The sequence below is a fragment of the Gadus morhua genome, chromosome 22 (assembly GCF_902167405.1).
Source record: "Gadus morhua chromosome 22, gadMor3.0, whole genome shotgun sequence".
Taxonomy (NCBI): domain Eukaryota; kingdom Metazoa; phylum Chordata; class Actinopteri; order Gadiformes; family Gadidae; genus Gadus; species Gadus morhua.
In genome coordinates this window covers 11430612-11439303 of record NC_044069.1, presented here as the reverse complement: position 1 = coordinate 11439303, position 8692 = coordinate 11430612, and the positions used below count along the sequence as shown (strand labels likewise).

General features: G+C 49.9%; 1 protein-coding gene across 1 annotated transcript in view; it reads left to right on the top strand.

The window, feature by feature from the left end:
- Positions 1–903: 903 nt before the first annotated feature.
- The window catches only part of celf3a (cugbp, Elav-like family member 3a), a gene marked incomplete in the record, with an annotated part of 11675 nt that continues 3886 nt past the window's right edge, over positions 904–8692 (top strand). Inside the window, 1 exon segment of the mRNA XM_030346797.1 lies at positions 904–980.

The window sequence follows — 8692 nt, the reverse complement described above, 5'->3', positions numbered from 1 at the left end:
GGGATCGGCGGATGGGAGTCTGGGAAGCCAGAGGGGGTGAGTGGGAGGCGGGCCCGTCTGTGAGCAGCCTCCTGACAGCCTGGGCCTTTGACAGCAACCAGTTGAGTGCTCCAGCATTTCTTCAAAGATACCCACCTGCCCCTCTGGTGCCATTTTAAAGGGTATATCACCGCAGACACGGGCTGAAATAGCGCTCGCAAATTAAAGCCGATGGTGAAATGTCACTTGCTCCGTCTGCCAACTATTTTTGGGTCTATACAGCAGCTTTACATCACTTTGGATATCGCTATAACAACGAACACCTCTTCGGCATTCGTTAGCATATTCCTCACTTGTATGAGCCTCTCTCTCACTTGTACGAGCCCTAAAGACTAATCAGAGGCTCTTCTGGATTGTGCGTGACAGCCGACACACATTGCCTCCAGTGAGAAGAGTGACCGAATCTTTAACTTGGCTTAACGTACCCCGGTTTCGTACACAGATTTCGTTGTCCCTTTTTTTTTTTTTTAACAATTGTCTCAGTCGAGACATTTGACACAGATTTCCACTGACAACCGCCTAGTAAAACAGCTAGAGGACTTTGGATCAAACCTATTAAAAATGGAATGAAAACATTTCTTGAACAAGGTCAAAACGTTTTGGTGGCTGGTCCGAGATTAATAATAAATACAGCAACAGCATAGTTCACTACGAGCCTTGAAGGCTGAAACGATTTGGACAAATAAACAGCAATCAATAAACACGGCAGTCTCATGTATCGTATGTATTTAGAGGCTGCCCACTTTTACAAAGATGTGGTTTTAATGAAAAAAAAAAAAGAACTGATAACAAAATTCAGTGGAGCAGCGAATTTAAATTATTTAAAATCATCACACCTTCTTTTCCCACCGTCCCCAGGATGTGCCTTCCTCACATACTGTGCACGTGAATCTGCCCTCAAAGCCCAGAATGCACTGCATGAACAGAAGACACTACCAGGGGTAAGTGTATCATCACCCAAACACAGAATAACACACCCCCGTGTTCGGCCCATTTCTGAACCCAATGCTTTATATAAACACACACACACACACAAACACACACACACACACACACACACACACACACACACACACACACACACTCACCCCACAGACATCAGAAACACACTGAACACAAAACTAATTTGCTCTGGCACGCGGGCTTGACTTCCCCTTAAGCTGATGCGCTCCTATAAAGGTCAGCTGGCCCTATGTGCCATATGTGATGCATCCAGACGTATCCACCCAGCCGAGGCCTGAGTCATCCCGCTCCCCCCGTGTCTCGCGCGGGGAAGGAGACGGCTCGCGGGCATACCGCTGGAGTCTCTTCTCCACTTCTGGCTCTTTCTTACAGGTTCACTCGCTCTCGCTGTCGTTCTCTCTCTCGCTCTCTCTCGGGCTAGGCTCCGTCTCTCTCTAGCTGTGTCTCTCATGCTCTCTCGGGCTGGCTCTGTCTCTCTCTATTGATCTAGCCCTTTCCTTCCCCAAGCATGCTAATCAAAGTTAAACCTAGCCGTATTAGCATAGGCAGGCAGCAGGTGTGCGGCGGAGTGACATTTACGGAGCTAAATACAACACGACAGCCCCCTCTACGTAATAACACACTCCAGCATCGGGAACAGGGTTTGGAATTACACAGACAAGCACTCTGGCTTTTTTTTCTCAGATTCTTTGTCTTCTTCCTCTTATTATTCTCTCACTTCACGTTCCTTACTGCATTTTTTTCAGTTTTTTACTTTCTTGTTTCTTTGGAAAAAAAACTAAATTAACTACATTTTCTCCGCTTCCTTCAGGGTTATTTCTCCTTCGTTTAACTCTGTAGATGTGATGGACGTAACGGTGTGTGTGCTTTTTATTTTCAACCTACCGCTCCTCTCAGTTTGAGACATGAGAGAGAAGGAGAGAGACATTTAGAGAGAGAGGGAGAGAGAGAGAGAGAGAGAGAGAGAGAGAGAGAGAGAGAGAGAGAGAGAGAGAGAGAGAGAGAGAGAGAGAGAGAGAGAGAGAGAGAGAGAGAGATGAGAGCGGAGGAGAGGTTGTGTACATCATGTAGCAGGTAGAGGCGGGGGGGCGGGGGGGGGATTGACTAGGAAAGGAGAGCGCGGTGGGGTGGCAGCAAAATAAATCCCATTATTAGCATGACAGTAGTCTGACCTTCTTGACCTCGCTCAGGGGAGTAAGGGGGATGGGGGGAGGGGGGATCAGCAAGCAGGTCCCCCAGGGCTTCCCCCCCCCCCTTCCCTAAATCCCTCTCCTTCAGTCTCTCTCGCTCTCTGTGTCTGTCTCTGTCCGTCTCCATCTCTCTCTCACACTCTCTCTCTCCCCTTCCCTATCTGTTTCTGTCTCTGTCCGTCTCGATCTCTCTCTCTCTCTCTCTCTCTCTCTCTCTCTCTCTCTCTCTCTCTCTCTCTCTCTCTCCGTTTCTGTCTCTCCCCTCCCTGCCCCCTTCTCCCCAGTGATTCCCTCAACCCCCCCCCCCCCCCCCCAAACCTAAGCCTTGTCTGGAGCATCCAGAAACACGTTGACCCCTCTGTGGTACACCCACCCCCACCCCCACCGCCCCCGTCTCTCTCACTTCAGATCCCTCCCCTTCCAGAAAATAAAAGATGTAAGCTGACAACATACACACACTCACTCAAACACACACATATACACACAGGCATGCACACACACATGCGCAAGCGTGCACACACACACACACACACACACACACACACACACACACACACACACACACACACACACACACAAACACACACAGGCAAGCGCACACACACACACATACACACACACACACACACACACAAACACACACAGGCAAGCGCACACACACACACACACACACACACACACACACACACACACACACACACACACACACACACACACACACACACACATACACATAGAAAGGTACACATGCACACACACTCAGCCATACATACAAAGACGCCCATGCGGATAAGAAAGGGGCTGCTACCCACACCCCCACCCACACCAGCTGTGATGTAATTGTCGTCTAATTGCACCTGCACTGCCAAAGGATAATTAACTCTGGCATCTCAGGGTCCAGGCTGATACAAAAGGAATAACATGAGAGCAATTAGAAGATAGAAAGAGAGATAGAGAGAGAGGGAAAGAGAAATAGGGAGAGAGAGAGAGAGAGAGAGAGAGAAATAGAAATAGAGATGGAGAGTAAGAGTAAGAGCGAGAGAGAGAGAGAACCTTGATGTAGAAGCGGGATCTGAAGAAGGATGTCATCAACACCTTCTGTCGCCTTTTAAAAAAACAACAAACATCTCCGCTCACTAGTGGAGACTCTTTCCACTACTTTTGTTTGAGATGATTCCCCGCTGGGTTTGGTGAAAATGGAAGGATGGGTGGGGTGATAACAAAAGATGTGACTCTGCAAGCAAAGGTTGATGACAAACAAATTAAAGTTAGAGCAGTAGAAGAAATCAAGAGAAGAGAGCGGCAAGGGAGTGAGGGAGGTGAACAGATGGCAGCGCTGGGGTTTGCACCTGGCCTTGTGTTTAATTTCAGGTGAGAGAGTGAGCCCCTCTCAGATAGAGAGAGAGAGAGAGAGAGAGAGAGAGAGAGAGAGAGAGAGAGAGAGAGAGAGAGAGAGAGAGAGAGAGAGAGAGAGAGATAGAGAGAGGGAAAGAGAGCGAGAGAGAGACAGGGCGAGAGAGAGAGAGAGAGAGAGAGAGAGAGAGAGAGAGAGAGAGAGAGAGAGAGAGAGAGAGAGAGAGAGAGAGAGAGAGGGAAAGAGAGCGAGAGAGAGACAGGGCGAGAGAGAGAGAGAGAAAGAGTGTCAAAAACACATTTTCGTTTCGTGCGGACGGCAAGAAATTGGTGAGAGAATCCGTAAAAGAGGAAAAACACATTTTGCTCCGAGACGAGGTGCAGATTTTGACGAGTACAGAACAGGGGGAAAAAAGGAAGCAGAAAGGGAAAGGCAAAGTGTGGTTGTGTGTCTTGCGCCGTCATTCTGTCCTGTGGCGGCGGACAACATGTCCTCTTCGTCTGGCCCGTTCTTATCGCTCCATCGCTGTTCTATCTCTGGCGGGGCGAGTTGCTGTTACCAGGCCAACGGCTCTGGACGGTCGGCCCGGCTGGCTGCCGCTGCCGACAGAGGCCATGAAGCACTCGGTAGCCCGGCGACGCGCACCAGGACATGTGGTGAACTCGGCCTCCTGTCCCCTCTGCTCCTAGCCTCCACCAGCCCCCCCTCCCCCGGGGGTCTGTTACCATGGCGCTAATTTCTATTGCTGTTTAAATGCATAATTTCATTTTTTCTTCTTTTTGGTCATTATTATTAATATTAGTATTATTATTTTTATTATTATTGGAATCATCAAGGGCAAGTGTTACAATATAAACAACAATTGTGAGGGCTTTTATTTATAATTTGTACAGGAAACGTGCATCTTCTTTTCTCAGTTGTTATTTGTCGGAGACGATGTGAGAGTGTGATAAGCATGAGGCAGAATTAAGTGCCATGTTTGTTTGTCAATGCGTGAGTGTGTCTGTTTGTGTGTCACATGGCAGCGCTAGTGGGGGAGGGGAGGGCAGGTGTTCACACTGACATGGTTTAATAACGAGGTGAGGAGGGGGGTGGGGTGTGTGCGTGTGGGGGGGGGACTCGTGCGAATGTGTTTGTGCGACTGAGCGTGCACAAGTGTGTGTACTTTGTTGTCTGTGTGTGTGAGTGAGTGAGTGAGTGTGTGTGTGTGCTTTGTTGTGTGTGTGTGTGTGTGTGTGTGTGTGTGTGTGTGTGTGTGTGTGTGTGTGTGTGTGTGTGTGTGTGTGAGTGTCAGTGAGTGAGTGAGTGAGTTTGTGTTTGGGGTGGGGTTGTCCTGTTTGAGGTGTATGGGTTTGCGATCCGTCATTCACACACACACAACAAAAAAAAAAGGCAAATCCTTTTTTTTTTCCATTTATTTTCTTTTTATGAGACTTTCGCTGCTCTGCCGGCGCACGGACACTGAACTCTTGTATTCGATTTTGCATTTTCTTTCCCAATCTCTCCATCTGTGTGAGCTGCCTCCATATGGGTGGAGGGCAGAGCCTTCTCCTGAGTGGAGCGTCTGACTAAGCCTGCCATTTACTCAGCCATAGCGAGGCACAGACAAAAGCAGGGCAGAGGGGGTTCATCAATAGGCTGAAATAAATGCATAGGGTATTAATAGCAAAGGCCCCCCCCCCCATTGCTCCAGTGCTGCTTATAGAGCCCTTATTCTCCCTTAGTCGAACACACAGCCTCTGGAACAGAACGTATATGTGCTTGGTGGGCTGTGTGGTAGTTCTGGTGCCCTGGAGAATAGGCATGTCACCTGAGCTGGACTACCTCTCCGACAGGCTCCGAGCTTCAGCAAACAAGCCACGGAAACGGTTGTTTAACGTCGGAGATAGTACAGGGACAAGGCGGGGGGTGGGGACGGGACGGTAGATATCAACAGAACGAAACACCTTCCCCTGAAGATCTGCGGTTTATTTCGGGTCGGACTGGTGCTGATCGGGGTTCTACCAGACCGCCGGTTCGGCGGTATTGACGTACAGGGGATAGAGTCCTGTGACGCGCTGTGGACCTGTAATCACCGCTAACACAATGAAGGAGAGGAACCTTTTCAGCCCCCAGATGGTCCTCCAGGCAGGTGCCCCCCCCCCCCCCCCCCCCCCTTCCCCCCCCCGAGACGACACACACTCAGGAACTCTGTTGTCCCCCCGGATGCGTCAGGCCGCCCCTCAACACCACTTCTTCTTACTTAAGACCCCCACATGGTGTAGGTCTGTGTGGCATGGGGTGGGGGGGGGTGGGGGGGGGATGAAAATGATTAGCGCGCCCTCCCTTGATGGATGTATCCGGGGAGTCGGGTGTGTGCACTCATGTGTGTCATTCATTTACATACGTATGCATATCAATGTGTGTGTGTGTGTGTGTTTGTGCGTGTGTGCGTGTGTGTTGGCGATGGTGAAGAGTGGATGGGAGGTTGGACAGATGAAGATGTAGCTCTGGGACTGGGGGGGGGGCACACACCACCACCACCACTAACTCCCCCCCCCCCACCACCACGCCACTGTGCTCGGGGTCGCTATAATTATGAGTGTAGATTGGATTTATAGAGGAGGTAAATGGGTGTGGATTGAAGCGCATTCGGATTGGTGGAATGAAAAGTGGTGGGGTCGTGGGGGGGGGGGGGGGGGGGGGACGACGACGACGACGTAAAAACAAGAGTGTGGGAGGGGTGGGGGCGGGGGTGTGGCTGGGGGTGCAGCATTGTAAGAAAGTTTGACATAATGAACAGTGGGTGGCAATAAGGCAGGGGGTGGGTGGGGGGGGGGGGTTCTGTGTGTGGGGGGTGGTTGGAGAAGTGGCGGTGCGTTTATCAGCTTAAATACAGACATCTGTTACGGAGAAAGATGGTGTGTTATGTGGGTGGGGGTGGGGATTAGAGAATGTGTATGCGTGTGTGTGTGTGTGTGTGTGTATTCGTATGTGTGTCTCTGTGTGTGTGTCTGTGTATGTGTCTGTGTGTGTGATTTTGTGCATGTTTCTCTGTGTGTGTGTTTTGTTTGTGTGTGTTCAAATAAGCACACAAAGTGGGAACGGGCTCTGGTCCTGAAAGTCGTTAGCTCTTAGTAGGATGTGGCACAGGCCCTGTGTCTGTGTGTGTCTGTGTAATCTGATGGGGCAATGTCTGTGTGTGTGTGTGTGTGTGTGTGTGTGTGTGTGTGTGTGTGTGTGTGTGTGAGTGTGTGTGTGTGTGTGTGTGTGTGTGTGTGTGTGTGTGTGTGTGTGTGTGTGTGTGTGTGTGTGTGTGTGTGTGTGTGTGTGCGTGCGTGCGTGCGTGCGTGCGTGCGTGCGTGCGTGCGTGCGTGCGTGCGTGCGCGTGTGTGTGTGTGTCATATAGATATATACCACGTTGCACTTTGAGGGCAATGAATTCATTTAAAAAGAAGCAAATCAAAGTCTTAGAGGAAACCAGAAGAGAATAAAACTGAAAAACTGGGGCAGGAGGACTATCTGCGTGAGTCCATGATTCTGTTCCCCAAACCTTCCCTTTGTTAATAGTAGACATGAATATTCAACAGCTGGAACATGAAGGACACAGAGAGAAAGAGCCCTGCTCCTTCTCTCAGGAGTGTTTCATTTGTTTTAACCCTGTGATATTCAATATCACATCCCTTCAATTATTGTTCAGTTTTTCCGTTGTCTTCTGGTAATAGTAATGAGGACCTGTGTGTTTGAAGACCCAGCACTGGGGACCTAGTTGACAGTCGCACGGCACTGGAGGTGGCCGTTGGTGAGCAGAGCCAGAGCACTGATTACAGCTTATTGAGCTTTACAGGCAAAGCGCCGCCTGTCTCCTTGTGTTGGATTGACTGACTTAATACACTCAATAGAGTCTCCCTCTAGGGCCTTGTGTGTCTATGATTGTGTATGTATGTGTGTATGTGTGTGTGTGTGTGTGTGTGTGTGTGTGTGTGTGTGTGTGTGTGTGTGATCGTGTGTATGATTGTGTGTGCATGATTGTGTGGGTGTGTGCGTGTGTGTGTGTGTGTGTGTGTGTCTGTGTACATGTGTGTATTATTTTGTGTTTGTGTGTATGATCATGTGTGTGTGTGTGTGTGTATGATTATGTGCGTTTGTGTGTATGATCATGTGTGTGTGTGTGTGTATGATTGTGTGTGTTTGTGTGTATGATCGTGTGTGTGTGTGTGTGTGTGTGTGTGTGTGTGTGTGTGTGTGTGTGTGTGTGTGTGTGTGCGTGCTCTGGTAGGCGTGTGGGACTGCGTGTGTAGAACATTGACATTAAAACAGTGGGCAACGCTGTGTTTTATTTACAATTTTTATGCACCCGCCTTTGTTGCGCTACTTATACAATGCCGTTCTGTGCGCCTGCACTGCTTATTTGCGTTTCTTAATGTCTTCCTCTCTCTCAGCCTTCAAATCTCTCTCGCTCTCCCCTCTTTTTTCGGTGCTCATGCCTGTGAATGTGACCATTTCCACCTGTGTCTCTCTGGCCCGCGGGATTGTATTCAGAAGTGTGCAGCAGCGTAAGTGCGTTCCTGATGAGGAGGGAGCAGCATGGGCACACGAACACGGGGAGAGAGAGAGAGAGAGAGAGAGAGAGAGAGAGAGAGAGAGAGAGAGAGAGAGAGAGAGAGAGAGAGAGACAGAGAGACAGAGAGAGAGAGAGAGAGAGAGAGAGAGAGAGAGGAACAGTGATATATATATATATATATATAGAGAGAGAGAGAGAGAGAGAGAGAGAGAGAGAGAGAGAGAGAGAGAGAGAGAGAGTAAAAGGGAGAGAGACCCATAAGGAGAGCAGAGAGAGATAGCAGGAGAGCGAAACAGTGAGAGAGAGCGAGAGAGAGAGACACAGTAGGAGAGCAAAGAGAAAAAGAGAGAGAGAGAGAGAAAGAGAGAGAGAGAGAAAGAGCAGGGAGAGAGAAGGAACAAGAGTACAGAGAGAGCAGAAAGAGCAGAGGGGGGAGGAGGGGGTGGGCGGGGTGGCAGGTTGATTATGGTCGCAGGTCTCGTTGCCTGGAGACGGCGGGGACGAGGGATGCCAGGTTGCTAGGCGACCGGCCCCGATGCAATGATCGGCTCTGCTCCGTGTGATGGAGCGGGGGGGGAGGGGGGAGGTGGGGAGAGGAAGGGG